Source organism: Lissotriton vulgaris, unplaced genomic scaffold (assembly GCF_964263255.1).
Source record: "Lissotriton vulgaris unplaced genomic scaffold, aLisVul1.2 SCAFFOLD_595, whole genome shotgun sequence".
In the NCBI taxonomy this organism is placed as follows: domain Eukaryota; kingdom Metazoa; phylum Chordata; class Amphibia; order Caudata; family Salamandridae; genus Lissotriton; species Lissotriton vulgaris.
The window spans coordinates 641,389-668,127 of record NW_028241900.1 but is presented as its reverse complement, the minus strand read 5'-3'; the positions used below and the strand labels follow the sequence as shown (position 1 = coordinate 668,127).

The window sequence follows — 26,739 nt, the reverse complement described above, 5'->3', positions numbered from 1 at the left end:
CAACCCTTCTTAGTGTTCTATCCAGAAGCAGGCATTTTCTGGGCCTTTAATTTCAGGCTTTTCCCAGCAGTCTCTGTTCTGCCTATGTAAATTAACAAAAGCAGTGCTTATTCATCACTTACTCTAATGTCCTTACTGTCCAGAAAGCTCTGCCTAAGTATGCTTTTTTTCTTTTTCAGTGAAATTCTAAATGTTTTTTCTGCCCAGTCTATGGCAGTAGAATGCTGCTTATGATGCCACATTTTGTTGAATCACCAAGGTACAACTACAGAGGAATATATGAGTCTGAACGACATGGAACTCTTAGCTAACACATCACAATGTGTGATGCTTGCCAACCAAGCACTAGATTCTGGAGCGCTGATGATCAGAACATTCTGCTCCTGAAGGAAAGGAAAGACAGCTTGATGGAAAATAAAGTCTCAGTTTATAGTAACGCTCTCTCTCTCCCAATATCTATCTATCTATCTATCTATCTATCTATCTATCTATCTATCTATCTATCTATCTATCTATCTATCTATCTATCTATCTATCTATCTATCTATCTATCTATCTATCTATCTATCTATCTATCTATCTATCTATCTATCTATCTATCTATCTATCTATCTATCTATCTATCTATCTATCTATCTATCTATCGATCGATCTATCTATCTATCTATCTATCTATCTATCTATCTATCTATCTATCTATCTATCTATCTATCTATCTATCTATCTATCTATCTATCTTTATATATGGATACCTGCGTACACATACATATAGATATGCCATGCATTCCTTTAGATTTGTTCCAACCTCTTACCATTTATTTGAGAATCCCTACTTTTCAAGTGACTGCAAATGAAGTCATTTCCGGCACTTTTTGGCCGGTGCAAGGTAACAAAAACACATGACAACTTTTAATAAAAATCATTGGTCTCTTTGTTAACGCGCACTGTCAAACATGGGGCTTTCACACGTCAGGTAAACATGATAACCAATACACAACAGAAGCAGATGTAGATTGCTTATCAATGCCGGGATAGAACAGTTGTGAATTGAGTAGAAGAAGGGCCCCTGAATTGATACTTATTATATACAGCCTGTAAGATAATGAAAAATGCAGGCTAGGAAAGGAGATGCAAATATCAATGTATTAGAAAAATACATAAAGAGGAGTGATTTGCTTTTATTCATTCAAGGCTAGAAAAAATCAACATACTATTGCAAGCATTCATACACCACCAAATAGAAATAAACAATTCTGACATTAAACGTAAAGGTGACGATGCATTTGTATCATCACCTTGAGAAGGGTCACCGAGGAATTGAGCCCAGGGCTTCTGCACTTAAACACCAGAAACACTCCACTAAACTAAGATGCCTGTTGGTGCCAACAATTCCCAAAGTTAATGCGTGTTCTAGGTGAGCAATGAACAGAATGCAGGGCTCTTTTCAAAGCGAGGTCTGTGAATCAACAGATACATCCACATGCCAATTACTTTAGTGTTTTTAAGAGTATTCACTTTCTTGGAACGAGTCTGCATGAAACCATCTTCAGGGCCTGGACAATTTCATGGCAAAACGGCACCTCTCAACATTGCAGCCAAGACAATATAACAACTGTTTCTGCCCGGTTTCGAACCGGGGACCTTTCGCGTGTGAGGCGAACGTGATAACCACTACACCTCAGAAACAGATGTCTACAGTTGATTCTTCTGTGATGAAACTTCTCAAAACAGGCTATTCCAAGGGCCTCTGGTTTTAGATTTCTTTCATGCAACCTTCCCAGACAGCCCTAGCTGAACGCTTGTATATGCCATGCAAGTTCAGCATTTTTGCAAAATGCTTAAAGAGAAATGTTTCCTATTTGCTCAGGCAGGGCAAGGTTAAAAGCATGAGACTCTAGCAAATATTCATCCACTACTGCAAAGAGAAAATTGATATTGGCTTTGAAATGCATACTGCAATACTACTTTAAAAAAGCACCAATGAAAGGGCTCGTCCGGGATTTGAACCCGGGACCTCTCGCACCCAAAGCGAGAATCATACCCCTAGACCAACGAGCCTTCGAAAGGCCCGCACCTCTGAAAAGCTAATACCAGCTCTAAGCACGCAATGAAGATCATGCTGGGGACTTTTTCATGCTTGGTCTGTGAATATACATGAAATTCAGTGTCAACTTACCCTTTCTCAAATGATATCACTATCATTTATAAGTGTCCCCTTTTATTTTGTCCCAGCATTGGACACGTCTTACAGAAAGTCAGCACTTATTTATCTATTTCTGCATTGGCTAGACCCTAAAGAGAAAGAATAAAAAGCTGTTCATAGCAACATAAGAAACACATGTTGCATTTTCTCTCAAATGCTTATTCCCTTTGTGCAAATCGGAATGCCAAGGTGAATAACTGGGCCACAGATTCTGGCTAATTATCTTTCCCTTGAATGCAAGTAGCAATAAAAACGGCCTAATGCAGGACTAAAGCATTCCATGCAAGCCTCTAACATCATAACATAACTGAGCTGCTGGTAGCAAGCTAAGCAATACCTTCCCAAAATGAGAAGTACATGTGCTAATCCGCTCAATCAGCGCTCGATCAGGCGAGATATAGAAAAGGTGGAAAGGGTCCAAATGGCTGTCCCTTCCTTTTTAGTGTGGGTCCTTCTGACTATCATAGGATTGCTTGTAAGAGTGGCCAGGGTCAGAGAAAAAACTTTCAACCCTTCTTAGTGTTCTATCCAGAAGCAGGCATTTTCTGGGCCTTTAATTTCAGGCTTTTCCCAGCAGTCTCTGTTCTGCCTATGTAAATTAACAAAAGCAGTGCTTATTCATCACTTACTCTAATGTCCTTACTGTCCAGAAAGCTCTGCCTAAGTATGCTTTTTTTCTTTTTCAGTGAAATTCTAAATGTTTTTTCTGCCCAGTCTATGGCAGTAGAATGCTGCTTATGATGCCACATTTTGTTGAATCACCAAGGTTCAACTACAGAGGAATATATGAGTCTGAACGACATGGAACTCTTAGCTAACACATCACAATGTGTGATGCTTGCCAACCAAGCACTAGATTCTGGAGCGCTGATGATCAGAACATTCTGCTCCTGAAGGAAAGGAAAGACAGCTTGATGGAAAATAAAGTCTCAGTTTATAGTAACGCTCTCTCTCTCCCAATATCTATCTATCTATCTATCTATCTATCTATCTATCTATCTATCTATCTATCTATCTATCTATCTATCTATCTATCTATCTATCTATCTATCTATCTATCTATCTATCTATCTATCTATCTATCTATCTATCTATCTATCTATCTATCTATCTATCTATCTATCTATCTATCTATCTATCTATCTATCTATCTTTATATATGGATACCTGCGTACACATACATATAGATATGCCATGCATTCCTTTAGATTTGTTCCAACCTCTTACCATTTATTTGAGAATCCCTACTTTTCAAGTGACTGCAAATGAAGTCATTTCCGGCACTTTTTGGCCGGTGCAAGGTAACAAAAACACATGACAACTTTTAATAAAAATCATTGGTCTCTTTGTTAACGCGCACTGTCAAACATGGGGCTTTCACACGTCAGGTAAACATGATAACCAATACACAACAGAAGCAGATGTAGATTGCTTATCAATGCCGGGATAGAACAGTTGTGAATTGAGTAGAAGAAGGGCCCCTGAATTGATACTTATTATATACAGCCTGTAAGATAATGAAAAATGCAGGCTAGGAAAGGAGATGCAAATATCAATGTATTAGAAAAATACATAAAGAGGAGTGATTTGCTTTTATTCATTCAAGGCTAGAAAAAATCAACATACTATTGCAAGCATTCATACACCACCAAATAGAAATAAACAATTCTGACATTAAACGTAAAGGTGACGATGCATTTGTATCATCACCTTGAGAAGGGTCACCGAGGAATTGAGCCCAGGGCTTCTGCACTTAAACACCAGAAACACTCCACTAAACTAAGATGCCTGTTGGTGCCAACAATTCCCAAAGTTAATGCGTGTTCTAGGTGAGCAATGAACAGAATGCAGGGCTCTTTTCAAAGCGAGGTCTGTGAATCAACAGATACATCCACATGCCAATTACTTTAGTGTTTTTAAGAGAATTCACTTTCTTGGAACGAGTCTGCATGAAACCATCTTCAGGGCCTGGACAATTTCATGGCAAAACGGCACCTCTCAACATTGCAGCCAAGACAATATAAAAACTGTTTCTGCCCGGTTTCGAACCGGGGAACTTTCGCGTGTGAGGCGAACGTGATAACCACTACACTACAGAAACAGATGTCTACAGTTGATTCTTCTGTGATGAAACTTCTCAAAACAGGCTATTCCAAGGGCCTCTGGTTTTAGATTTCTTTCATGCAACCTTCCCAGACAGCCCTAGCCGAACGCTTGTATATGCCATGCAAGTTCAGCATTTTTGCAAAATGCTTAAAGAGAAATGTTTCCTATTTGCTCAGGCAGGGCAAGGTTAAAAGCATGAGACTCTAGCAAATATTCATCCACTACTGCAAAGAGAAAATTGATATTGGCTTTGAAATGCATACTGCAATACTACTTTAAAAAAGCACCAATGAAAGGGCTCGTCCGGGATTTGAACCCGGGACCTCTCGCACCCAAAGCGAGAATCATACCCCTAGACCAACGAGCCTTCGAAAGGCCTGCACCTCTGAAAAGCTAATACCAGCTCTAAGCACGCAATGAAAATCATGCTGGGGACTTTTTCATGCTTGGTCTGTGAATATACATGAAATTCAGTGTCAACTTACCCTTTCTCAAATGATATCACTATCATTTATAAGTGTCCCCTTTTATTTTGTCCCAGCATTGGACACGTCTTACAGAAAGTCAGCACTTATTTATCTATTTCTGCATTGGCTAGACCCTAAAGAGAAAGAATAAAAAGCTGTTCATAGCAACATAAGAAACACATGTTGCATTTTCTCTCAAATGCTTATTCCCTTTATGCAAATCGGAATGCCAAGGTGAATAACTGGGCCACAGATTCTGGCTAATTATCTTTCCCTTGAATGCAAGTAGCAATAAAAACGGCCTAATGCAGGACTAAAGCATTCCATGCAAGCCTCTAACATCATAACATAACTGAGCTGCTGGTAGCAAGCTAAGCAATACCTTCCCAAAATGAGAAGTACATGTGCTAATCCGCTCAATCAGCGCTCGATCAGGCTCGATCAGGCGAGATATAGAAAAGGTGGAAAGGGTCCAAATGGCTGTCCCTTCCTTTTTAGGGTGGGTCCTTCTGACTATCATAGGATTGCTTGTAAGAGTGGCCAGGGTCAGAGAAAAAACTTTCAACCCTTCTTAGTGTTCTATCCAGAAGCAGGCATTTTCTGTGCCTTTAATTTCAGGCTTTTCCCAGCAGTCTCTGTTCTGCCTATGTAAATTAACAAAAGCAGTGCTTATTCATCACTTACTCTAATGTCCTTACTGTCCAGAAAGCTCTGCCTAAGTATGCTTTTTTTCTTTTTCAGTGAAATTCTAAATGTTTTTTCTGCCCAGTCTATGGCAGTAGAATGCTGCTTATGATGCCACATTTTGTTGAATCACCAAGGTACAACTACAGAGGAATATATGAGTCTGAACGACATGGAACTCTTAGCTAACACATCACAATGTGTGATGCTTGCCAACCAAGCACTAGATTCTGGAGCGCTGATGATCAGAACATTCTGCTCCTGAAGGAAAGGAAAGACAGCTTGATGGAAAATAAAGTCTCAGTTTATAGTAACGCTCTCTCTCTCCCAATATCTATCTATCTATCTATCTATCTATCTATCTATCTATCTATCTATCTATCTATCTATCTATCTATCTATCTATCTATCTATCTATCTATCTATCTATCTATCTATCTATCTATCTATCTATCTATCTATCTATCTATCTATCTATCTATCTATCTATCTATCTTTATATATGGATACCTGCGTACACATACATATAGATATGCCATGCATTCCTTTAGATTTGTTCCAACCTCTTACCATTTATTTGAGAATCCCTACTTTTCAAGTGACTGCAAATGAAGTCATTTCCGGCACTTTTTGGCCGGTGCAAGGTAACAAAAACACATGACAACTTTTAATAAAAATCATTGGTCTCTTTGTTAACGCGCACTGTCAAACATGGGGCTTTCACACGTCAGGTAAACATGATAACCAATACACAACAGAAGCAGATGTAGATTGCTTATCAATGCCGGGATAGAACAGTTGTGAATTGAGTAGAAGAAGGGCCCCTGAATTGATACTTATTATATACAGCCTGTAAGATAATGAAAAATGCAGGCTAGGAAAGGAGATGCAAATATCAATGTATTAGAAAAATACATAAAGAGGAGTGATTTGCTTTTATTCATTCAAGGCTAGAAAAAATCAACATACTATTGCAAGCATTCATACACCACCAAATAGAAATAAACAATTCTGACATTAAACGTAAAGGTGACGATGCATTTGTATCATCACCTTGAGAAGGGTCACCGAGGAATTGAGCCCAGGGCTTCTGCACTTAAACACCAGAAACACTCCACTAAACTAAGATGCCTGTTGGTGCCAACAATTCCCAAAGTTAATGCGTGTTCTAGGTGAGCAATGAACAGAATGCAGGGCTCTTTTCAAAGCGAGGTCTGTGAATCAACAGATACATCCACATGCCAATTACTTTAGTGTTTTTAAGAGAATTCACTTTCTTGGAACGAGTCTGCATGAAACCATCTTCAGGGCCTGGACAATTTCATGGCAAAACGGCACCTCTCAACATTGCAGCCAAGACAATATAACAACTGTTTCTGCCCGGTTTCGAACCAGGGACCTTTCGCGTGTGAGGCGAACGTGATAACCACTACACTACAGAAACAGATGTCTACAGTTGATTCTTCTGTGATGAAACTTCTCAAAACAGGCTATTCCAAGGGCCTCTGGTTTTAGATTTCTTTCATGCAACCTTCCCAGACAGCCCTAGCCGAACGCTTGTATATGCCATGCAAGTTCAGCATTTTTGCAAAATGCTTAAAGAGAAATGTTTCCTATTTGCTCAGGCAGGGCAAGGTTAAAAGCATGAGACTCTAGCAAATATTCATCCACTACTGCAAAGAGAAAATTGATATTGGCTTTGAAATGCATACTGCAATACTACTTTAAAAAAGCACCAATGAAAGGGCTCGTCCGGGATTTGAACCCGGGACCTCTCGCACCCAAAGCGAGAATCATACCCCTAGACCAACGAGCCTTCGAAAGGCCCGCACCTCTGAAAAGCTAATACCAGCTCTAAGCACGCAATGAAGATCATGCTGGGGACTTTTTCATGCTTGGTCTGTGAATATACATGAAATTCAGTGTCAACTTACCCTTTCTCAAATGATATCACTATCATTTATAAGTGTCCCCTTTTATTTTGTCCCAGCATTGGACACGTCTTACAGAAAGTCAGCACTTATTTATCTATTTCTGCATTGGCTAGACCCTAAAGAGAAAGAATAAAAAGCTGTTCATAGCAACATAAGAAACACATGTTGCATTTTCTCTCAAATGCTTATTCCCTTTATGCAAATCGGAATGCCAAGGTGAATAACTGGGCCACAGATTCTGGCTAATTATCTTTCCCTTGAATGCAAGTAGCAATAAAAACGGCCTAATGCAGGACTAAAGCATTCCATGCAAGCCTCTAACATCATAACATAACTGAGCTGCTGGTAGCAAGCTAAGCAATACCTTCCCAAAATGAGAAGTACATGTGCTAATCCGCTCAATCAGCGCTCGATCAGGCTCGATCAGGCGAGATATAGAAAAGGTGGAAAGGGTCCAAATGGCTGTCCCTTCCTTTTTAGGGTGGGTCCTTCTGACTATCATAGGATTGCTTGTAAGAGTGGCCAGGGTCAGAGAAAAAACTTTCAACCCTTCTTAGTGTTCTATCCAGAAGCAGGCATTTTCTGTGCCTTTAATTTCAGGCTTTTCCCAGCAGTCTCTGTTCTGCCTATGTAAATTAACAAAAGCAGTGCTTATTCATCACTTACTCTAATGTCCTTACTGTCCAGAAAGCTCTGCCTAAGTATGCTTTTTTTCTTTTTCAGTGAAATTCTAAATGTTTTTTCTGCCCAGTCTATGGCAGTAGAATGCTGCTTATGATGCCACATTTTGTTGAATCACCAAGGTACAACTACAGAGGAATATATGAGTCTGAACGACTTGGAACTCTTAGCTAACACATCACAATGTGTGATGCTTGCCAACCAAGCACTAGATTCTGGAGCGCTGATGATCAGAACATTCTGCTCCTGAAGGAAAGGAAAGACAGCTTGATGGAAAATAAAGTCTCAGTTTATAGTAACGCTCTCTCTCTCCCAATATCTATCTATCTATCTATCTATCTATCTATCTATCTATCTATCTATCTATCTATCTATCTATCTATCTATCTATCTATCTATCTATCTATCTATCTATCTATCTATCTATCTATCTATCTATCTATCTATCTATCTATCTATATATGGATACCTGCGTACACATACATATAGATATGCCATGCATTCCTTTAGATTTGTTCCAACCTCTTACCATTTATTTGAGAATCCCTACTTTTCAAGTGACTGCAAATGAAGTCATTTCCGGCACTTTTTGGCCGGTGCAAGGTAACAAAAACACATGACAACTTTTAATAAAAATCATTGGTCTCTTTGTTAACGCGCACTGTCAAACATGGGGCTTTCACACGTCAGGTAAACATGATAACCAATACACAACAGAAGCAGATGTAGATTGCTTATCAATGCCGGGATAGAACAGTTGTGAATTGAGTAGAAGAAGGGCCCCTGAATTGATACTTATTATATACAGCCTGTAAGATAATGAAAAATGCAGGCTAGGAAAGGAGATGCAAATATCAATGTATTAGAAAAATACATAAAGAGGAGTGATTTGCTTTTATTCATTCAAGGCTAGAAAAAATCAACATACTATTGCAAGCATTCATACACCACCAAATAGAAATAAACAATTCTGACATTAAACGTAAAGGTGACGATGCATTTGTATCATCACCTTGAGAAGGGTCACCGAGGAATTGAGCCCAGGGCTTCTGCACTTAAACACCAGAAACACTCCACTAAACTAAGATGCCTGTTGGTGCCAACAATTCCCAAAGTTAATGCGTGTTCTAGGTGAGCAATGAACAGAATGCAGGGCTCTTTTCAAAGCGAGGTCTGTGAATCAACAGATACATCCACATGCCAATTACTTTAGTGTTTTTAAGAGAATTCACTTTCTTGGAACGAGTCTGCATGAAACCATCTTCAGGGCCTGGACAATTTCATGGCAAAACGGCACCTCTCAACATTGCAGCCAAGACAATATAACAACTGTTTCTGCCCGGTTTCGAACCGGGGACCTTTCGCGTGTGAGGCGAACGTGATAACCACTACACTACAGAAACAGATGTCTACAGTTGATTCTTCTGTGATGAAACTTCTCAAAACAGGCTATTCCAAGGGCCTCTGGTTTTAGATTTCTTTCATGCAACCTTCCCAGACAGCCCTAGCCGAACGCTTGTATATGCCATGCAAGTTCAGCATTTTTGCAAAATGCTTAAAGAGAAATGTTTCCTATTTGCTCAGGCAGGGCAAGGTTAAAAGCATGAGACTCTAGCAAATATTCATCCACTACTGCAAAGAGAAAATTGATATTGGCTTTGAAATGCATACTGCAATACTACTTTAAAAAAGCACCAATGAAAGGGCTCGTCCGGGATTTGAACCCGGGACCTCTCGCACCCAAAGCGAGAATCATACCCCTAGACCAACGAGCCTTCGAAAGGCCCGCACCTCTGAAAAGCTAATACCAGCTCTAAGCACGCAATGAAGATCATGCTGGGGACTTTTTCATGCTTGGTCTGTGAATATACATGAAATTCAGTGTCAACTTACCCTTTCTCAAATGATATCACTATCATTTATAAGTGTCCCCTTTTATTTTGTCCCAGCATTGGACACGTCTTACAGAAAGTCAGCACTTATTTATCTATTTCTGCATTGGCTAGACCCTAAAGAGAAAGAATAAAAAGCTGTTCATAGCAACATAAGAAACACATGTTGCATTTTCTCTCAAATGCTTATTCCCTTTGTGCAAATCGGAATGCCAAGGTGAATAACTGGGCCACAGATTCTGGCTAATTATCTTTCCCTTGAATGCAAGTAGCAATAAAAACGGCCTAATGCAGGACTAAAGCATTCCATGCAAGCCTCTAACATCATAACATAACTGAGCTGCTGGTAGCAAGCTAAGCAATACCTTCCCAAAATGAGAAGTACATGTGCTAATCCGCTCAATCAGCGCTCGATCAGGCGAGATATAGAAAAGGTGGAAAGGGTCCAAATGGCTGTCCCTTCCTTTTTAGGGTGGGTCCTTCTGACTATCATAGGATTGCTTGTAAGAGTGGCCAGGGTCAGAGAAAAAACTTTCAACCCTTCTTAGTGTTCTATCCAGAAGCAGGCATTTTCTGGGCCTTTAATTTCAGGCTTTTCCCAGCAGTCTCTGTTCTGCCTATGTAAATTAACAAAAGCAGTGCTTATTCATCACTTACTCTAATGTCCTTACTGTCCAGAAAGCTCTGCCTAAGTATGCTTTTTTTCTTTTTCAGTGAAATTCTAAATGTTTTTTCTGCCCAGTCTATGGCAGTAGAATGCTGCTTATGATGCCACATTTTGTTGAATCACCAAGGTACAACTACAGAGGAATATATGAGTCTGAACGACATGGAACTCTTAGCTAACACATCACAATGTGTGATGCTTGCCAACCAAGCACTAGATTCTGGAGCGCTGATGATCAGAACATTCTGCTCCTGAAGGAAAGGAAAGACAGCTTGATGGAAAATAAAGTCTCAGTTTATAGTAACGCTCTCTCTCTCCCAATATCTATCTATCTATCTATCTATCTATCTATCTATCTATCTATCTATCTATCTATCTATCTATCTATCTATCTATCTATCTATCTATCTATCTATCTATCTATCTATCTATCTATCTATCTATCTATCTATCTATCTATCTATCTATCTATCTATCTATCTTTATATATGGATACCTGCGTACACATACATATAGATATGCCATGCATTCCTTTAGATTTGTTCCAACCTCTTACCATTTATTTGAGAATCCCTACTTTTCAAGTGACTGCAAATGAAGTCATTTCCGGCACTTTTTGGCCGGTGCAAGGTAACAAAAACACATGACAACTTTTAATAAAAATCATTGGTCTCTTTGTTAACGCGCACTGTCAAACATGGGGCTTTCACACGTCAGGTAAACATGATAACCAATACACAACAGAAGCAGATGTAGATTGCTTATCAATGCCGGGATAGAACAGTTGTGAATTGAGTAGAAGAAGGGCCCCTGAATTGATACTTATTATATACAGCCTGTAAGATAATGAAAAATGCAGGCTAGGAAAGGAGATGCAAATATCAATGTATTAGAAAAATACATAAAGAGGAGTGATTTGCTTTTATTCATTCAAGGCTAGAAAAAATCAACATACTATTGCAAGCATTCATACACCACCAAATAGAAATAAACAATTCTGACATTAAACGTAAAGGTGACGATGCATTTGTATCATCACCTTGAGAAGGGTCACCGAGGAATTGAGCCCAGGGCTTCTGCACTTAAACACCAGAAACACTCCACTAAACTAAGATGCCTGTTGGTGCCAACAATTCCCAAAGTTAATGCGTGTTCTAGGTGAGCAATGAACAGAATGCAGGGCTCTTTTCAAAGCGAGGTCTGTGAATCAACAGATACATCCACATGCCAATTACTTTTGTGTTTTTAAGAGAATTCACTTTCTTGGAACGAGTCTGCATGAAACCATCTTCAGGGCCTGGACAATTTCATGGCAAAACGGCACCTCTCAACATTGCAGCCAAGACAATATAACAACTGTTTCTGCCCGGTTTCGAACCGGGGACCTTTCGCGTGTGAGGCGAACGTGATAACCACTACACTACAGAAACAGATGTCTACAGTTGATTCTTCTGTGATGAAACTTCTCAAAACAGGCTATTCCAAGGGCCTCTGGTTTTAGATTTCTTTCATGCAACCTTCCCAGACAGCCCTAGCCGAACGCTTGTATATGCCATGCAAGTTCAGCATTTTTGCAAAATGCTTAAAGAGAAATGTTTCCTATTTGCTCAGGCAGGGCAAGGTTAAAAGCATGAGACTCTAGCAAATATTCATCCACTACTGCAAAGAGAAAATTGATATTGGCTTTGAAATGCATACTGCAATACTACTTTAAAAAAGCACCAATGAAAGGGCTCGTCCGGGATTTGAACCCGGGACCTCTCGCACCCAAAGCGAGAATCATACCCCTAGACCAACGAGCCTTCGAAAGGCCCGCACCTCTGAAAAGCTAATACCAGCTCTAAGCACGCAATGAAAATCATGCTGGGGACTTTTTCATGCTTGGTCTGTGAATATACATGAAATTCAGTGTCAACTTACCCTTTCTCAAATGATATCACTATCATTTATAAGTGTCCCCTTTTATTTTGTCCCAGCATTGGACACGTCTTACAGAAAGTCAGCACTTATTTATCTATTTCTGCATTGGCTAGACCCTAAAGAGAAAGAATAAAAAGCTGTTCATAGCAACATAAGAAACACATGTTGCATTTTCTCTAAAATGCTTATTCCCTTTATGCAAATCGGAATGCCAAGGTGAATAACTGGGCCACAGATTCTGGCTAATTATCTTTCCCTTGAATGCAAGTAGCAATAAAAACGGCCTAATGCAGGACTAAAGCATTCCATGCAAGCCTCTAACATCATAACATAACTGAGCTGCTGGTAGCAAGCTAAGCAATACCTTCCCAAAATGAGAAGTACATGTGCTAATCTGCTCAATCAGCGCTCGATCAGGCTCGATCAGGCGAGATATAGAAAAGGTGGAAAGGGTCCAAATGGCTGTCCCTTCCTTTTTAGGGTGGGTCCTTCTGACTATCATAGGATTGCTTGTAAGAGTGGCCAGGGTCAGAGAAAAAACTTTCAACCCTTCTTAGTGTTCTATCCAGAAGCAGGCATTTTCTGTGCCTTTAATTTCAGGCTTTTCCCAGCAGTCTCTGTTCTGCCTATGTAAATTAACAAAAGCAGTGCTTATTCATCACTTACTCTAATGTCCTTACTGTCCAGAAAGCTCTGCCTAAGTATGCTTTTTTTCTTTTTCAGTGAAATTCTAAATGTTTTTTCTGCCCAGTCTATGGCAGTAGAATGCTGCTTATGATGCCACATTTTGTTGAATCACCAAGGTACAACTACAGAGGAATATATGAGTCTGAACGACATGGAACTCTTAGCTAACACATCACAATGTGTGATGCTTGCCAACCAAGCACTAGATTCTGGAGCGCTGATGATCAGAACATTCTGCTCCTGAAGGAAAGGAAAGACAGCTTGATGGAAAATAAAGTCTCAGTTTATAGTAACGCTCTCTCTCTCCCAATATCTATCTATCTATCTATCTATCTATCTATCTATCTATCTATCTATCTATCTATCTATCTATCTATCTATCTATCTATCTATCTATCTATCTATCTATCTATCTATCTATCTATCTATCTATCTATCTATCTATCTATCTATCTATCTATCTATCTATCTATCTATCTATCTATCTATCTTTATATATGGATACCTGCGTACACATACATATAGATATGCCATGCATTCCTTTAGATTTGTTCCAACCTCTTACCATTTATTTGAGAATCCCTACTTTTCAAGTGACTGCAAATGAAGTCATTTCCGGCACTTTTTGGCCGGTGCAAGGTAACAAAAACACATGACAACTTTTAATAAAAATCATTGGTCTCTTTGTTAACGCGCACTGTCAAACATGGGGCTTTCACACGTCAGGTAAACATGATAACCAATACACAACAGAAGCAGATGTAGATTGCTTATCAATGCCGGGATAGAACAGTTGTGAATTGAGTAGAAGAAGGGCCCCTGAATTGATACTTATTATATACAGCCTGTAAGATAATGAAAAATGCAGGCTAGGAAAGGAGATGCAAATATCAATGTATTAGAAAAATACATAAAGAGGAGTGATTTGCTTTTATTCATTCAAGGCTAGAAAAAATCAACATACTATTGCAAGCATTCATACACCACCAAATAGAAATAAACAATTCTGACATTAAACGTAAAGGTGACGATGCATTTGTATCATCACCTTGAGAAGGGTCACCGAGGAATTGAGCCCAGGGCTTCTGCACTTAAACACCAGAAACACTCCACTAAACTAAGATGCCTGTTGGTGCCAACAATTCCCAAAGTTAATGCGTGTTCTAGGTGAGCAATGAACAGAATGCAGGGCTCTTTTCAAAGCGAGGTCTGTGAATCAACAGATACATCCACATGCCAATTACTTTAGTGTTTTTAAGAGTATTCACTTTCTTGGAACGAGTCTGCATGAAACCATCTTCAGGGCCTGGACAATTTCATGGCAAAACGGCACCTCTCAACATTGCAGCCAAGACAATATAACAACTGTTTCTGCCCGGTTTCGAACCGGGGACCTTTCGCGTGTGAGGCGAACGTGATAACCACTACACCTCAGAAACAGATGTCTACAGTTGATTCTTCTGTGATGAAACTTCTCAAAACAGGCTATTCCAAGGGCCTCTGGTTTTAGATTTCTTTCATGCAACCTTCCCAGACAGCCCTAGCTGAACGCTTGTATATGCCATGCAAGTTCAGCATTTTTGCAAAATGCTTAAAGAGAAATGTTTCCTATTTGCTCAGGCAGGGCAAGGTTAAAAGCATGAGACTCTAGCAAATATTCATCCACTACTGCAAAGAGAAAATTGATATTGGCTTTGAAATGCATACTGCAATACTACTTTAAAAAAGCACCAATGAAAGGGCTCGTCCGGGATTTGAACCCGGGACCTCTCGCACCCAAAGCGAGAATCATACCCCTAGACCAACGAGCCTTCGAAAGGCCCGCACCTCTGAAAAGCTAATACCAGCTCTAAGCACGCAATGAAGATCATGCTGGGGACTTTTTCATGCTTGGTCTGTGAATATACATGAAATTCAGTGTCAACTTACCCTTTCTCAAATGATATCACTATCATTTATAAGTGTCCCCTTTTATTTTGTCCCAGCATTGGACACGTCTTACAGAAAGTCAGCACTTATTTATCTATTTCTGCATTGGCTAGACCCTAAAGAGAAAGAATAAAAAGCTGTTCATAGCAACATAAGAAACACATGTTGCATTTTCTCTCAAATGCTTATTCCCTTTGTGCAAATCGGAATGCCAAGGTGAATAACTGGGCCACAGATTCTGGCTAATTATCTTTCCCTTGAATGCAAGTAGCAATAAAAACGGCCTAATGCAGGACTAAAGCATTCCATGCAAGCCTCTAACATCATAACATAACTGAGCTGCTGGTAGCAAGCTAAGCAATACCTTCCCAAAATGAGAAGTACATGTGCTAATCCGCTCAATCAGCGCTCGATCAGGCGAGATATAGAAAAGGTGGAAAGGGTCCAAATGGCTGTCCCTTCCTTTTTAGGGTGGGTCCTTCTGACTATCATAGGATTGCTTGTAAGAGTGGCCAGGGTCAGAGAAAAAACTTTCAACCCTTCTTAGTGTTCTATCCAGAAGCAGGCATTTTCTGGGCCTTTAATTTCAGGCTTTTCCCAGCAGTCTCTGTTCTGCCTATGTAAATTAACAAAAGCAGTGCTTATTCATCACTTACTCTAATGTCCTTACTGTCCAGAAAGCTCTGCCTAAGTATGCTTTTTTTCTTTTTCAGTGAAATTCTAAATGTTTTTTCTGCCCAGTCTATGGCAGTAGAATGCTGCTTATGATGCCACATTTTGTTGAATCACCAAGGTACAACTACAGAGGAATATATGAGTCTGAACGACATGGAACTCTTAGCTAACACATCACAATGTGTGATGCTTGCCAACCAAGCACTAGATTCTGGAGCGCTGATGATCAGAACATTCTGCTCCTGAAGGAAAGGAAAGACAGCTTGATGGAAAATAAAGTCTCAGTTTATAGTAACGCTCTCTCTCTCCCAATATCTATCTATCTATCTATCTATCTATCTATCTATCTATCTATCTATCTATCTATCTATCTATCTATCTATCTATCTATCTATCTATCTATCTATCTATCTATCTATCTATCTATCTATCTATCTATCTATCTATCTATCTATCTATCTATCTATCTATCTATCTATCTATCTATCTATCTATCTATCTATCTATCTATCTTTATATATGGATACCTGCGTACACATACATATAGATATGCCATGCATTCCTTTAGATTTGTTCCAACCTCTTACCATTTATTTGAGAATCCCTACTTTTCAAGTGACTGCAAATGAAGTCATTTCCGGCACTTTTTGGCCGGTGCAAGGTAACAAAAACACATGACAACTTTTAATAAAAATCATTGGTCTCTTTGTTAACGCGCACTGTCAAACATGGGGCTTTCACACGTCAGGTAAACATGATAACCAATACACAACAGAAGCAGATGTAGATTGCTTATCAATGCCGGGATAGAACAGTTGTGAATTGAGTAGAAGAAGGGCCCCTGAATTGATACTTATTATATACAGCCTGTAAGATAATGAAAAATGCAGGCTAGGAAAGGAGATGCAAATATCAATGTATTAGAAAAATACATAAAGAGGAGTGATTTGCTTTTATTCATTCAAGGCTAGAAAAAATCAACATACTATTGCAAGCATTCATACACCACCAAATAGAAATAAACAATTCTGACATTAAACGTAAAGGTGACGATGCATTTGTATCATCACCTTGAGAAGGGTCACCGAGGAATTGAGCCCAGGGCTTCTGCACTTAAACACCAGAAACACTCCACTAAACTAAGATGCCTGTTGGTGCCAACAATTCCCAAAGTTAATGCGTGTTCTAGGTGAGCAATGAACAGAATGCAGGGCTCTTTTCAAAGCGAGGTCTGTGAATCAACAGATACATCCACATGCCAATTACTTTAGTGTTTTTAAGAGTATTCACTTTCTTGGAACGAGTCTGCATGAAACCATCTTCAGGGCCTGGACAATTTCATGGCAAAACGGCACCTCTCAACATTGCAGCCAAGACAATATAACAACTGTTTCTGCCCGGTTTCGAACCGGGGACCTTTCGCGTGTGAGGCGAACGTGATAACCACTACACCTCAGAAACAGATGTCTACAGTTGATTCTTCTGTGATGAAACTTCTCAAAACAGGCTATTCCAAGGGCCTCTGGTTTTAGATTTCTTTCATGCAACCTTCCCAGACAGCCCTAGCTGAACGCTTGTATATGCCATGCAAGTTCAGCATTTTTGCAAAATGCTTAAAGAGAAATGTTTCCTATTTGCTCAGGCAGGGCAAGGTTAAAAGCATGAGACTCTAGCAAATATTCATCCACTACTGCAAAGAGAAAATTGATATTGGCTTTGAAATGCATACTGCAATACTACTTTAAAAAAGCACCAATGAAAGGGCTCGTCCGGGATTTGAATCCGGGACCTCTCGCACCCAAAGCGAGAATCATACCCCTAGACCAACGAGCCTTCGAAAGGCCCGCACCTCTGAAAAGCTAATACCAGCTCTAAGCACGCAATGAAGATCATGCTGGGGACTTTTTCATGCTTGGTCTGTGAATATACATGAAATTCAGTGTCAACTTACCCTTTCTCAAATGATATCACTATCATTTATAAGTGTCCCCTTTTATTTTGTCCCAGCATTGGACACGTCTTACAGAAAGTCAGCACTTATTTATCTATTTCTGCATTGGCTAGACCCTAAAGAGAAAGAATAAAAAGCTGTTCATAGCAACATAAGAAACACATGTTGCATTTTCTCTCAAATGCTTATTCCCTTTGTGCAAATCGGAATGCCAAGGTGAATAACTGGGCCACAGATTCTGGCTAATTATCTTTCCCTTGAATGCAAGTAGCAATAAAAACGGCCTAATGCAGGACTAAAGCATTCCATGCAAGCCTCTAACATCATAACATAACTGAGCTGCTGGTAGCAAGCTAAGCAATACCTTCCCAAAATGAGAAGTACATGTGCTAATCCGCTCAATCAGCGCTCGATCAGGCGAGATATAGAAAAGGTGGAAAGGGTCCAAATGGCTGTCCCTTCCTTTTTAGGGTGGGTCCTTCTGACTATCATAGGATTGCTTGTAAGAGTGGCCAGGGTCAGAGAAAAAACTTTCAACCCTTCTTAGTGTTCTATCCAGAAGCAGGCATTTTCTGGGCCTTTAATTTCAGGCTTTTCCCAGCAGTCTCTGTTCTGCCTATGTAAATTAACAAAAGCAGTGCTTATTCATCACTTACTCTAATGTCCTTACTGTCCAGAAAGCTCTGCCTAAGTATGCTTTTTTTCTTTTTCAGTGAAATTCTAAATGTTTTTTCTGCCCAGTCTATGGCAGTAGAATGCTGCTTATGATGCCACATTTTGTTGAATCACCAAGGTACAACTACAGAGGAATATATGAGTCTGAACGACATGGAACTCTTAGCTAACACATCACAATGTGTGATGCTTGCCAACCAAGCACTAGATTCTGGAGCGCTGATGATCAGAACATTCTGCTCCTGAAGGAAAGGAAAGACAGCTTGATGGAAAATAAAGTCTCAGTTTATAGTAACGCTCTCTCTCTCCCAATATCTATCTATCTATCTATCTATCTATCTATCTATCTATCTATCTATCTATCTATCTATCTATCTATCTATCTATCTATCTATCTATCTATCTATCTATCTATCTATCTATCTATCTATCTATCTATCTATCTATCTATCTTTATATATGGATACCTGCGTACACATACATATAGATATGCCATGCATTCCTTTAGATTTGTTCCAACCTCTTACCATTCATTTGAGAATCCCTACTTTTCAAGTGACTGCAAATGAAGTCATTTCCGGCACTTTTTGGCCGGTGCAAGGTAACAAAAACACATGACAACTTTTAATAAAAATCATTGGTCTCTTTGTTAACGCGCACTGTCAAACATGGGGCTTTTACACGTCAGGTAAACATGATAACCAATACACAACAGAAGCAGATGTAGATTGCTTATCAATGCCGGGATAGAACAGTTGTGAATTGAGTAGAAGAAGGGCCCCTGAATTGATACTTATTATATACAGCCTGTAAGATAATGAAAAATGCAGGCTAGGAAAGGAGATGCAAATATCAATGTATTAGAAAAATACATAAAGAGGAGTGATTTGCTTTTATTCATTCAAGGCTAGAAAAAATCAACATACTATTGCAAGCATTCATACACCACCAAATAGAAATAAACAATTCTGACATTAAACGTAAAGGTGACGATGCATTTGTATCATCACCTTGAGAAGGGTCACCGAGGAATTGAGCCCAGGGCTTCTGCACTTAAACACCAGAAACACTCCACTAAACTAAGATGCCTGTTGGTGCCAACAATTCCCAAAGTTAATGCGTGTTCTAGGTGAGCAATGAACAGAATGCAGGGCTCTTTTCAAAGCGAGGTCTGTGAATCAACAGATACATCCACATGCCAATTACTTTAGTGTTTTTAAGAGAATTCACTTTCTTGGAACGAGTCTGCATGAAACCATCTTCAGGGCCTGGACAATTTCATGGCAAAACGGCACCTCTCAACATTGCAGCCAAGACAATATAACAACTGTTTCTGCCCGGTTTCGAACCGGGGACCTTTCGCGTGTGAGGCGAACGTGATAACCACTACACTACAGAAACAGATGTCTACAGTTGATTCTTCTGTGATGAAACTTCTCAAAACAGGCTATTCCAAGGGCCTCTGGTTTTAGATTTCTTTCATGCAACCTTCCCAGACAGCCCTAGCCGAACGCTTGTATATGCCATGCAAGTTCAGCATTTTTGCAAAATGCTTAAAGAGAAATGTTTCCTATTTGCTCAGGCAGGGCAAGGTTAAAAGCATGAGACTCTAGCAAATATTCATCCACTACTGCAAAGAGAAAATTGATATTGGCTTTGAAATGCATACTGCAATACTACTTTAAAAAAGCACCAATGAAAGGGCTCGTCCGGGATTTGAACCCGGGACCTCTCGCACCCAAAGCGAGAATCATACCCCTAGACCAACGAGCCTTCGAAAGGCCCGCACCTCTGAAAAGCTAATACCAGCTCTAAGCACGCAATGAAAATCATGCTGGGGACTTTTTCATGCTTGGTCTGTGAATATACATGAAATTCAGTGTCAACTTACCCTTTCTCAAATGATATCACTATCATTTATAAGTGTCCCCTTTTATTTTGTCCCAGCATTGGACACGTCTTACAGAAAGTCAGCACTTATTTATCTATTTCTGCATTGGCTAGACCCTAAAGAGAAAGAATAAAAAGCTGTTCATAGCAACATAAGAAACACATGTTGCATTTTCTCTCAAATGCTTATTCCCTTTATGCAAATCGGAATGCCAAGGTGAATAACTGGGCCACAGATTCTGGCTAATTATCTTTCCCTTGAATGCAAGTAGCAATAAAAACGGCCTAATGCAGGACTAAAGCATTCCATGCAAGCCTCTAACATCATAACATAACTGAGCTGCTGGTAGCAAGCTAAGCAATACCTTCCCAAAATGAGAAGTACATGTGCTAATCCGCTCAATCAGCGCTCGATCAGGCTCGATCAGGCGAGATATAGAAAAGGTGGAAAGGGTCCAAATGGCTGTCCCTTCCTTTTTAGGGTGGGTCCTTCTGACTATCATAGGATTGCTTGTAAGAGTGGCCAGGGTCAGAGAAAAAACTTTCAACCCTTCTTAGTGTTCTATCCAGAAGCAGGCATTTTCTGTGCCTTTAATTTCAGGCTTTTCCCAGCAGTCTCTGTTCTGCCTATGTAAATTAACAAAAGCAGTGCTTATTCATCACTTACTCTAATGTCCTTACTGTCCAGAAAGCTCTGCCTAAGTATGCTTTTTTTCTTTTTCAGTGAAATTCTAAATGTTTTTTCTGCCCAGTCTATGGCAGTAGAATGCTGCTTATGATGCCACATTTTGTTGAATCACCAAGGTACAACTACAGAGGAATATATGAGTCTGAACGACATGGAACTCTTAGCTAACACATCACAATGTGTGATGCTTGCCAACCAAGCACTAGATTCTGGAGCGCTGATGATCAGAACATTCTGCTCCTGAAGGAAAGGAAAGACAGCTTGATGGAAAATAAAGTCTCAGTTTATAGTAACGCTCTCTCTCTCCCAATATCTATCTATCTATCTATCTATCTATCTATCTATCTATCTATCTATCTATCTATCTATCTATCTATCTATCTATCTATCTATCTATCTATCTATCTATCTATCTATCTATCTATCTTTATATATGGATACCTGCGTACACATACATATAGATATGCCATGCATTCCTTTAGATTTGTTCCAACCTCTTACCATTTATTTGAGAATCCCTACTTTTCAAGTGACTGCAAATGAAGTCATTTCCGGCACTTTTTGGCCGGTGCAAGGTAACAAAAACACATGACAACTTTTAATAAAAATCATTGGTCTCTTTGTTAACGCGCACTGTCAAACATGGGGCTTTCACACGTCAGGTAAACATGATAACCAATACACAACAGAAGCAGATGTAGATTGCTTATCAATGCCGGGATAGAACAGTTGTGAATTGAGTAGAAGAAGGGCCCCTGAATTGATACTTATTATATACAGCCTGTAAGATAATGAAAAATGCAGGCTAGGAAAGGAGATGCAAATATCAATGTATTAGAAAAATACATAAAGAGGAGTGATTTGCTTTTATTCATTCAAGGCTAGAAAAAATCAACATACTATTGCAAGCATTCATACACCACCAAATAGAAATAAACAATTCTGACATTAAACGTAAAGGTGACGATGCATTTGTATCATCACCTTGAGAAGGGTCACCGAGGAATTGAGCCCAGGGCTTCTGCACTTAAACACCAGAAACACTCCACTAAACTAAGATGCCTGTTGGTGCCAACAATTCCCAAAGTTAATGCGTGTTCTAGGTGAGCAATGAACAGAATGCAGGGCTCTTTTCAAAGCGAGGTCTGTGAATCAACAGATACATCCACATGCCAATTACTTTAGTGTTTTTAAGAGAATTCACTTTCTTGGAACGAGTCTGCATGAAACCATCTTCAGGGCCTGGACAATTTCATGGCAAAACGGCACCTCTCAACATTGCAGCCAAGACAATATAAAAACTGTTTCTGCCCGGTTTCGAACCGGGGAACTTTCGCGTGTGAGGCGAACATGATAACCACTACACTACAGAAACAGATGTCTATAGTTGATTCTTCTGTGATGAAACTTCTCAAAACAGGCTATTCCAAGGGCCTCTGGTTTTAGATTTCTTTCATGCAACCTTCCCAGACAGCCCTAGCCGAACGCTTGTATATGCCATGCAAGTTCAGCATTTTTGCAAAATGCTTAAAGAGAAATGTTTCCTATTTGCTCAGGCAGGGCAAGGTTAAAAGCATGAGACTCTAGCAAATATTCATCCACTACTGCAAAGAGAAAATTGATATTGGCTTTGAAATGCATACTGCAATACTACTTTAAAAAAGCACCAATGAAAGGGCTCGTCCGGGATTTGAACCCGGGACCTCTCGCACCCAAAGCGAGAATCATACCCCTAGACCAACGAGCCTTCGAAAGGCCCGCACCTCTGAAAAGCTAATACCAGCTCTAAGCACGCAATGAAAATCATGCTGGGGACTTTTTCATGCTTGGTCTGTGAATATACATGAAATTCAGTGTCAACTTACCCTTTCTCAAATGATATCACTATCATTTATAAGTGTCCCCTTTTATTTTGTCCCAGCATTGGACACGTCTTACAGAAAGTCAGCACTTATTTATCTATTTCTGCATTGGCTAGACCCTAAAGAGAAAGAATAAAAAGCTGTTCATAGCAACATAAGAAACACATGTTGCATTTTCTCTCAAATGCTTATTCCCTTTATGCAAATCGGAATGCCAAGGTGAATAACTGGGCCACAGATTCTGGCTAATTATCTTTCCCTTGAATGCAAGTAGCAATAAAAACGGCCTAATGCAGGACTAAAGCATTCCATGCAAGCCTCTAACATCATAACATAACTGAGCTGCTGGTAGCAAGCTAAGCAATACCTTCCCAAAATGAGAAGTACATGTGCTAATCCGCTCAATCAGCGCTCGATCAGGCTCGATCAGGCGAGATATAGAAAAGGTGGAAAGGGTCCAAATGGCTGTCCCTTCCTTTTTAGGGTGGGTCCTTCTGACTATCATAGGATTGCTTGTAAGAGTGGCCAGGGTCAGAGAAAAAACTTTCAACCCTTCTTAGTGTTCTATCCAGAAGCAGGCATTTTCTGTGCCTTTAATTTCAGGCTTTTCCCAGCAGTCTCTGTTCTGCCTATGTAAATTAACAAAAGCAGTGCTTATTCATCACTTACTCTAATGTCCTTACTGTCCAGAAAGCTCTGCCTAAGTATGCTTTTTTTCTTTTTCAGTGAAATTCTAAATGTTTTTTCTGCCCAGTCTATGGCAGTAGAATGCTGCTTATGATGCCACATTTTGTTGAATCACCAAGGTACAACTACAGAGGAATATATGAGTCTGAACGACATGGAACTCTTAGCTAACACATCACAATGTGTGATGCTTGCCAACCAAGCACTAGATTCTGGAGCGCTGATGATCAGAACATTCTGCTCCTGAAGGAAAGGAAAGACAGCTTGATGGAAAATAAAGTCTCAGTTTATAGTAACGCTCTCTCTCTCCCAATATCTATCTATCTATCTATCTATCTATCTATCTATCTATCTATCTATCTATCTATCTATCTATCTATCTATCTATCTATCTATCTATCTATCTATCTATCTATCTATCTATCTATCTATCTATCTATCTATCTATCTTTATATATGGATACCTGCGTACACATACATATAGATATGCCATGCATTCCTTTAGATTTGTTCCAACCTCTTACCATTTATTTGAGAATCCCTACTTTTCAAGTGACTGCAAATGAAGTCATTTCCGGCACTTTTTGGCCGGTGCAAGGTAACAAAAACACATGACAACTTTTAATAAAAATCATTGGTCTCTTTGTTAACGCGCACTGTCAAACATGGGGCTTTCACACGTCAGGTAAACATGATAACCAATACACAACAGAAGCAGATGTAGATTGCTTATCAATGCCGGGATAGAACAGTTGTGAATTGAGTAGAAGAAGGGCCCCTGAATTGATACTTATTATATACAGCCTGTAAGATAATGAAAAATGCAGGCTAGGAAAGGAGATGCAAATATCAATGTATTAGAAAAATACATAAAGAGGAGTGATTTGCTTTTATTCATTCAAGGCTAGAAAAAATCAACATACTATTGCAAGCATTCATACACCACCAAATAGAAATAAACAATTCTGACATTAAACGTAAAGGTGACGATGCATTTGTATCATCACCTTGAGAAGGGTCACCGAGGAATTGAGCCCAGGGCTTCTGCACTTAAACACCAGAAACACTCCACTAAACTAAGATGCCTGTTGGTGCCAACAATTCCCAAAGTTAATGCGTGTTCTAGGTGAGCAATGAACAGAATGCAGGGCTCTTTTCAAAGCGAGGTCTGTGAATCAACAGATACATCCACATGCCAATTACTTTAGTGTTTTTAAGAGAATTCACTTTCTTGGAACGAGTCTGCATGAAACCATCTTCAGGGCCTGGACAATTTCATGGCAAAACGGCACCTCTCAACATTGCAGCCAAGACAATATAACAACTGTTTCTGCCCGGTTTCGAACCGGGGACCTTTCGCGTGTGAGGCGAACGTGATAACCACTACACCTCAGAAACAGATGTCTACAGTTGATTCTTCTGTGATGAAACTTCTCAAAACAGGCTATTCCAAGGGCCTCTGGTTTTAGATTTCTTTCATGCAACCTTCCCAGACAGCCCTAGCTGAACGCTTGTATATGCCATGCAAGTTCAGCATTTTTGCAAAATGCTTAAAGAGAAATGTTTCCTATTTGCTCAGGCAGGGCAAGGTTAAAAGCATGAGACTCTAGCAAATATTCATCCACTACTGCAAAGAGAAAATTGATATTGGCTTTGAAATGCATACTGCAATACTACTTTAAAAAAGCACCAATGAAAGGGCTCGTCCGGGATTTGAACCCGGGACCTCTCGCACCCAAAGCGAGAATCATACCCCTAGACCAACGAGCCTTCGAAAGGCCCGCACCTCTGAAAAGCTAATACCAGCTCTAAGCACGCAATGAAGATCATGCTGGGGACTTTTTCATGCTTGGTCTGTGAATATACATGAAATTCAGTGTCAACTTACCCTTTCTCAAATGATATCACTATCATTTATAAGTGTCCCCTTTTATTTTGTCCCAGCATTGGACACGTCTTACAGAAAGTCAGCACTTATTTATCTATTTCTGCATTGGCTAGACCCTAAAGAGAAAGAATAAAAAGCTGTTCATAGCAACATAAGAAACACATGTTGCATTTTCTCTCAAATGCTTATTCCCTTTGTGCAAATCGGAATGCCAAGGTGAATAACTGGGCCACAGATTCTGGCTAATTATCTTTCCCTTGAATGCAAGTAGCAATAAAAACGGCCTAATGCAGGACTAAAGCATTCCATGCAAGCCTCTAACATCATAACATAACTGAGCTGCTGGTAGCAAGCTAAGCAATACCTTCCCAAAATGAGAAGTACATGTGCTAATCCGCTCAATCAGCGCTCGATCAGGCGAGATATAGAAAAGGTGGAAAGGGTCCAAATGGCTGTCCCTTCCTTTTTAGGGTGGGTCCTTCTGACTATCATAGGATTGCTTGTAAGAGTGGCCAGGGTCAGAGAAAAAACTTTCAACCCTTCTTAGTGTTCTATCCAGAAGCAGGCATTTTCTGTGCCTTTAATTTCAGGCTTTTCCCAGCAGTCTCTGTTCTGCCTATGTAAATTAACAAAAGCAGTGCTTATTCATCACTTACTCTAATGTCCTTACTGTCCAGAAAGCTCTGCCTAAGTATGCTTTTTTTCTTTTTCAGTGAAATTCTAAATGTTTTTTCTGCCCAGTCTATGGCAGTAGAATGCTGCTTATGATGCCACATTTTGTTGAATCACCAAGGTACAACTACAGAGGAATATATGAGTCTGAACGACATGGAACTCTTAGCTAACACATCACAATGTGTGATGCTTGCCAACCAAGCACTAGATTCTGGAGCGCTGATGATCAGAACATTCTGCTCCTGAAGGAAAGGAAAGACAGCTTGATGGAAAATAAAGTCTCAGTTTATAGTAACGCTCTCTCTCTCCCAATATCTATCTATCTATCTATCTATCTATCTATCTATCTATCTATCTATCTATCTATCTATCTATCTATCTATCTATCTATCTATCTATCTATCTATCTATCTATCTATCTATCTATCTATCTATCTATCTATCTATCTATCTATCTATCTATCTATCTATCTATCTATCTATCTATCTATCTTTATATATGGATACCTGCGTACACATACATATAGATATGCCATGCATTCCTTTAGATTTGTTCCAACCTCTTACCATTTATTTGA

The 26,739-nt window shown here is 39.6% G+C and overlaps 19 non-coding genes across 19 annotated transcripts; all 19 read right to left on the bottom strand.

The window, feature by feature from the left end:
• Positions 1-1,613: 1,613 nt before the first annotated feature.
• Positions 1,614-1,686, bottom strand: TRNAV-CAC (transfer RNA valine (anticodon CAC)). The gene has a single exon. It is a non-coding gene; the product is annotated as a tRNA-Val (tRNA).
• A 300-nt stretch (positions 1,687-1,986) lies between these two features.
• On the bottom strand, positions 1,987-2,058 carry TRNAP-UGG (transfer RNA proline (anticodon UGG)). The gene has a single exon. It is a non-coding gene; the product is annotated as a tRNA-Pro (tRNA).
• A 2,173-nt stretch (positions 2,059-4,231) lies between these two features.
• Positions 4,232-4,304, bottom strand: TRNAV-CAC (transfer RNA valine (anticodon CAC)). The gene has a single exon. It is a non-coding gene; the product is annotated as a tRNA-Val (tRNA).
• Positions 4,305-4,604: 300 nt separating this feature from the next.
• TRNAP-UGG (transfer RNA proline (anticodon UGG)) lies at positions 4,605-4,676 on the bottom strand. The gene has a single exon. It is a non-coding gene; the product is annotated as a tRNA-Pro (tRNA).
• A 2,155-nt stretch (positions 4,677-6,831) lies between these two features.
• TRNAV-CAC (transfer RNA valine (anticodon CAC)) lies at positions 6,832-6,904 on the bottom strand. The gene has a single exon. It is a non-coding gene; the product is annotated as a tRNA-Val (tRNA).
• Positions 6,905-7,204: 300 nt separating this feature from the next.
• Positions 7,205-7,276, bottom strand: TRNAP-UGG (transfer RNA proline (anticodon UGG)). The gene has a single exon. It is a non-coding gene; the product is annotated as a tRNA-Pro (tRNA).
• Positions 7,277-9,405: 2,129 nt separating this feature from the next.
• TRNAV-CAC (transfer RNA valine (anticodon CAC)) lies at positions 9,406-9,478 on the bottom strand. The gene has a single exon. It is a non-coding gene; the product is annotated as a tRNA-Val (tRNA).
• A 300-nt stretch (positions 9,479-9,778) lies between these two features.
• TRNAP-UGG (transfer RNA proline (anticodon UGG)) lies at positions 9,779-9,850 on the bottom strand. Its single transcript has one exon. It is a non-coding gene; the product is annotated as a tRNA-Pro (tRNA).
• A 2,141-nt stretch (positions 9,851-11,991) lies between these two features.
• On the bottom strand, positions 11,992-12,064 carry TRNAV-CAC (transfer RNA valine (anticodon CAC)). Its single transcript has one exon. It is a non-coding gene; the product is annotated as a tRNA-Val (tRNA).
• A 300-nt stretch (positions 12,065-12,364) lies between these two features.
• Positions 12,365-12,436, bottom strand: TRNAP-UGG (transfer RNA proline (anticodon UGG)). Its single transcript has one exon. It is a non-coding gene; the product is annotated as a tRNA-Pro (tRNA).
• Positions 12,437-14,607: 2,171 nt separating this feature from the next.
• On the bottom strand, positions 14,608-14,680 carry TRNAV-CAC (transfer RNA valine (anticodon CAC)). Its single transcript has one exon. It is a non-coding gene; the product is annotated as a tRNA-Val (tRNA).
• Positions 14,681-14,980: 300 nt separating this feature from the next.
• On the bottom strand, positions 14,981-15,052 carry TRNAP-UGG (transfer RNA proline (anticodon UGG)). The gene has a single exon. It is a non-coding gene; the product is annotated as a tRNA-Pro (tRNA).
• A 2,181-nt stretch (positions 15,053-17,233) lies between these two features.
• On the bottom strand, positions 17,234-17,306 carry TRNAV-CAC (transfer RNA valine (anticodon CAC)). Its single transcript has one exon. It is a non-coding gene; the product is annotated as a tRNA-Val (tRNA).
• Positions 17,307-19,799: 2,493 nt separating this feature from the next.
• TRNAV-CAC (transfer RNA valine (anticodon CAC)) lies at positions 19,800-19,872 on the bottom strand. Its single transcript has one exon. It is a non-coding gene; the product is annotated as a tRNA-Val (tRNA).
• Positions 19,873-20,172: 300 nt separating this feature from the next.
• Positions 20,173-20,244, bottom strand: TRNAP-UGG (transfer RNA proline (anticodon UGG)). Its single transcript has one exon. It is a non-coding gene; the product is annotated as a tRNA-Pro (tRNA).
• Positions 20,245-22,351: 2,107 nt separating this feature from the next.
• Positions 22,352-22,424, bottom strand: TRNAV-CAC (transfer RNA valine (anticodon CAC)). The gene has a single exon. It is a non-coding gene; the product is annotated as a tRNA-Val (tRNA).
• A 300-nt stretch (positions 22,425-22,724) lies between these two features.
• On the bottom strand, positions 22,725-22,796 carry TRNAP-UGG (transfer RNA proline (anticodon UGG)). Its single transcript has one exon. It is a non-coding gene; the product is annotated as a tRNA-Pro (tRNA).
• A 2,127-nt stretch (positions 22,797-24,923) lies between these two features.
• TRNAV-CAC (transfer RNA valine (anticodon CAC)) lies at positions 24,924-24,996 on the bottom strand. The gene has a single exon. It is a non-coding gene; the product is annotated as a tRNA-Val (tRNA).
• A 300-nt stretch (positions 24,997-25,296) lies between these two features.
• Positions 25,297-25,368, bottom strand: TRNAP-UGG (transfer RNA proline (anticodon UGG)). The gene has a single exon. It is a non-coding gene; the product is annotated as a tRNA-Pro (tRNA).
• Positions 25,369-26,739: the final 1,371 nt, after the last annotated feature.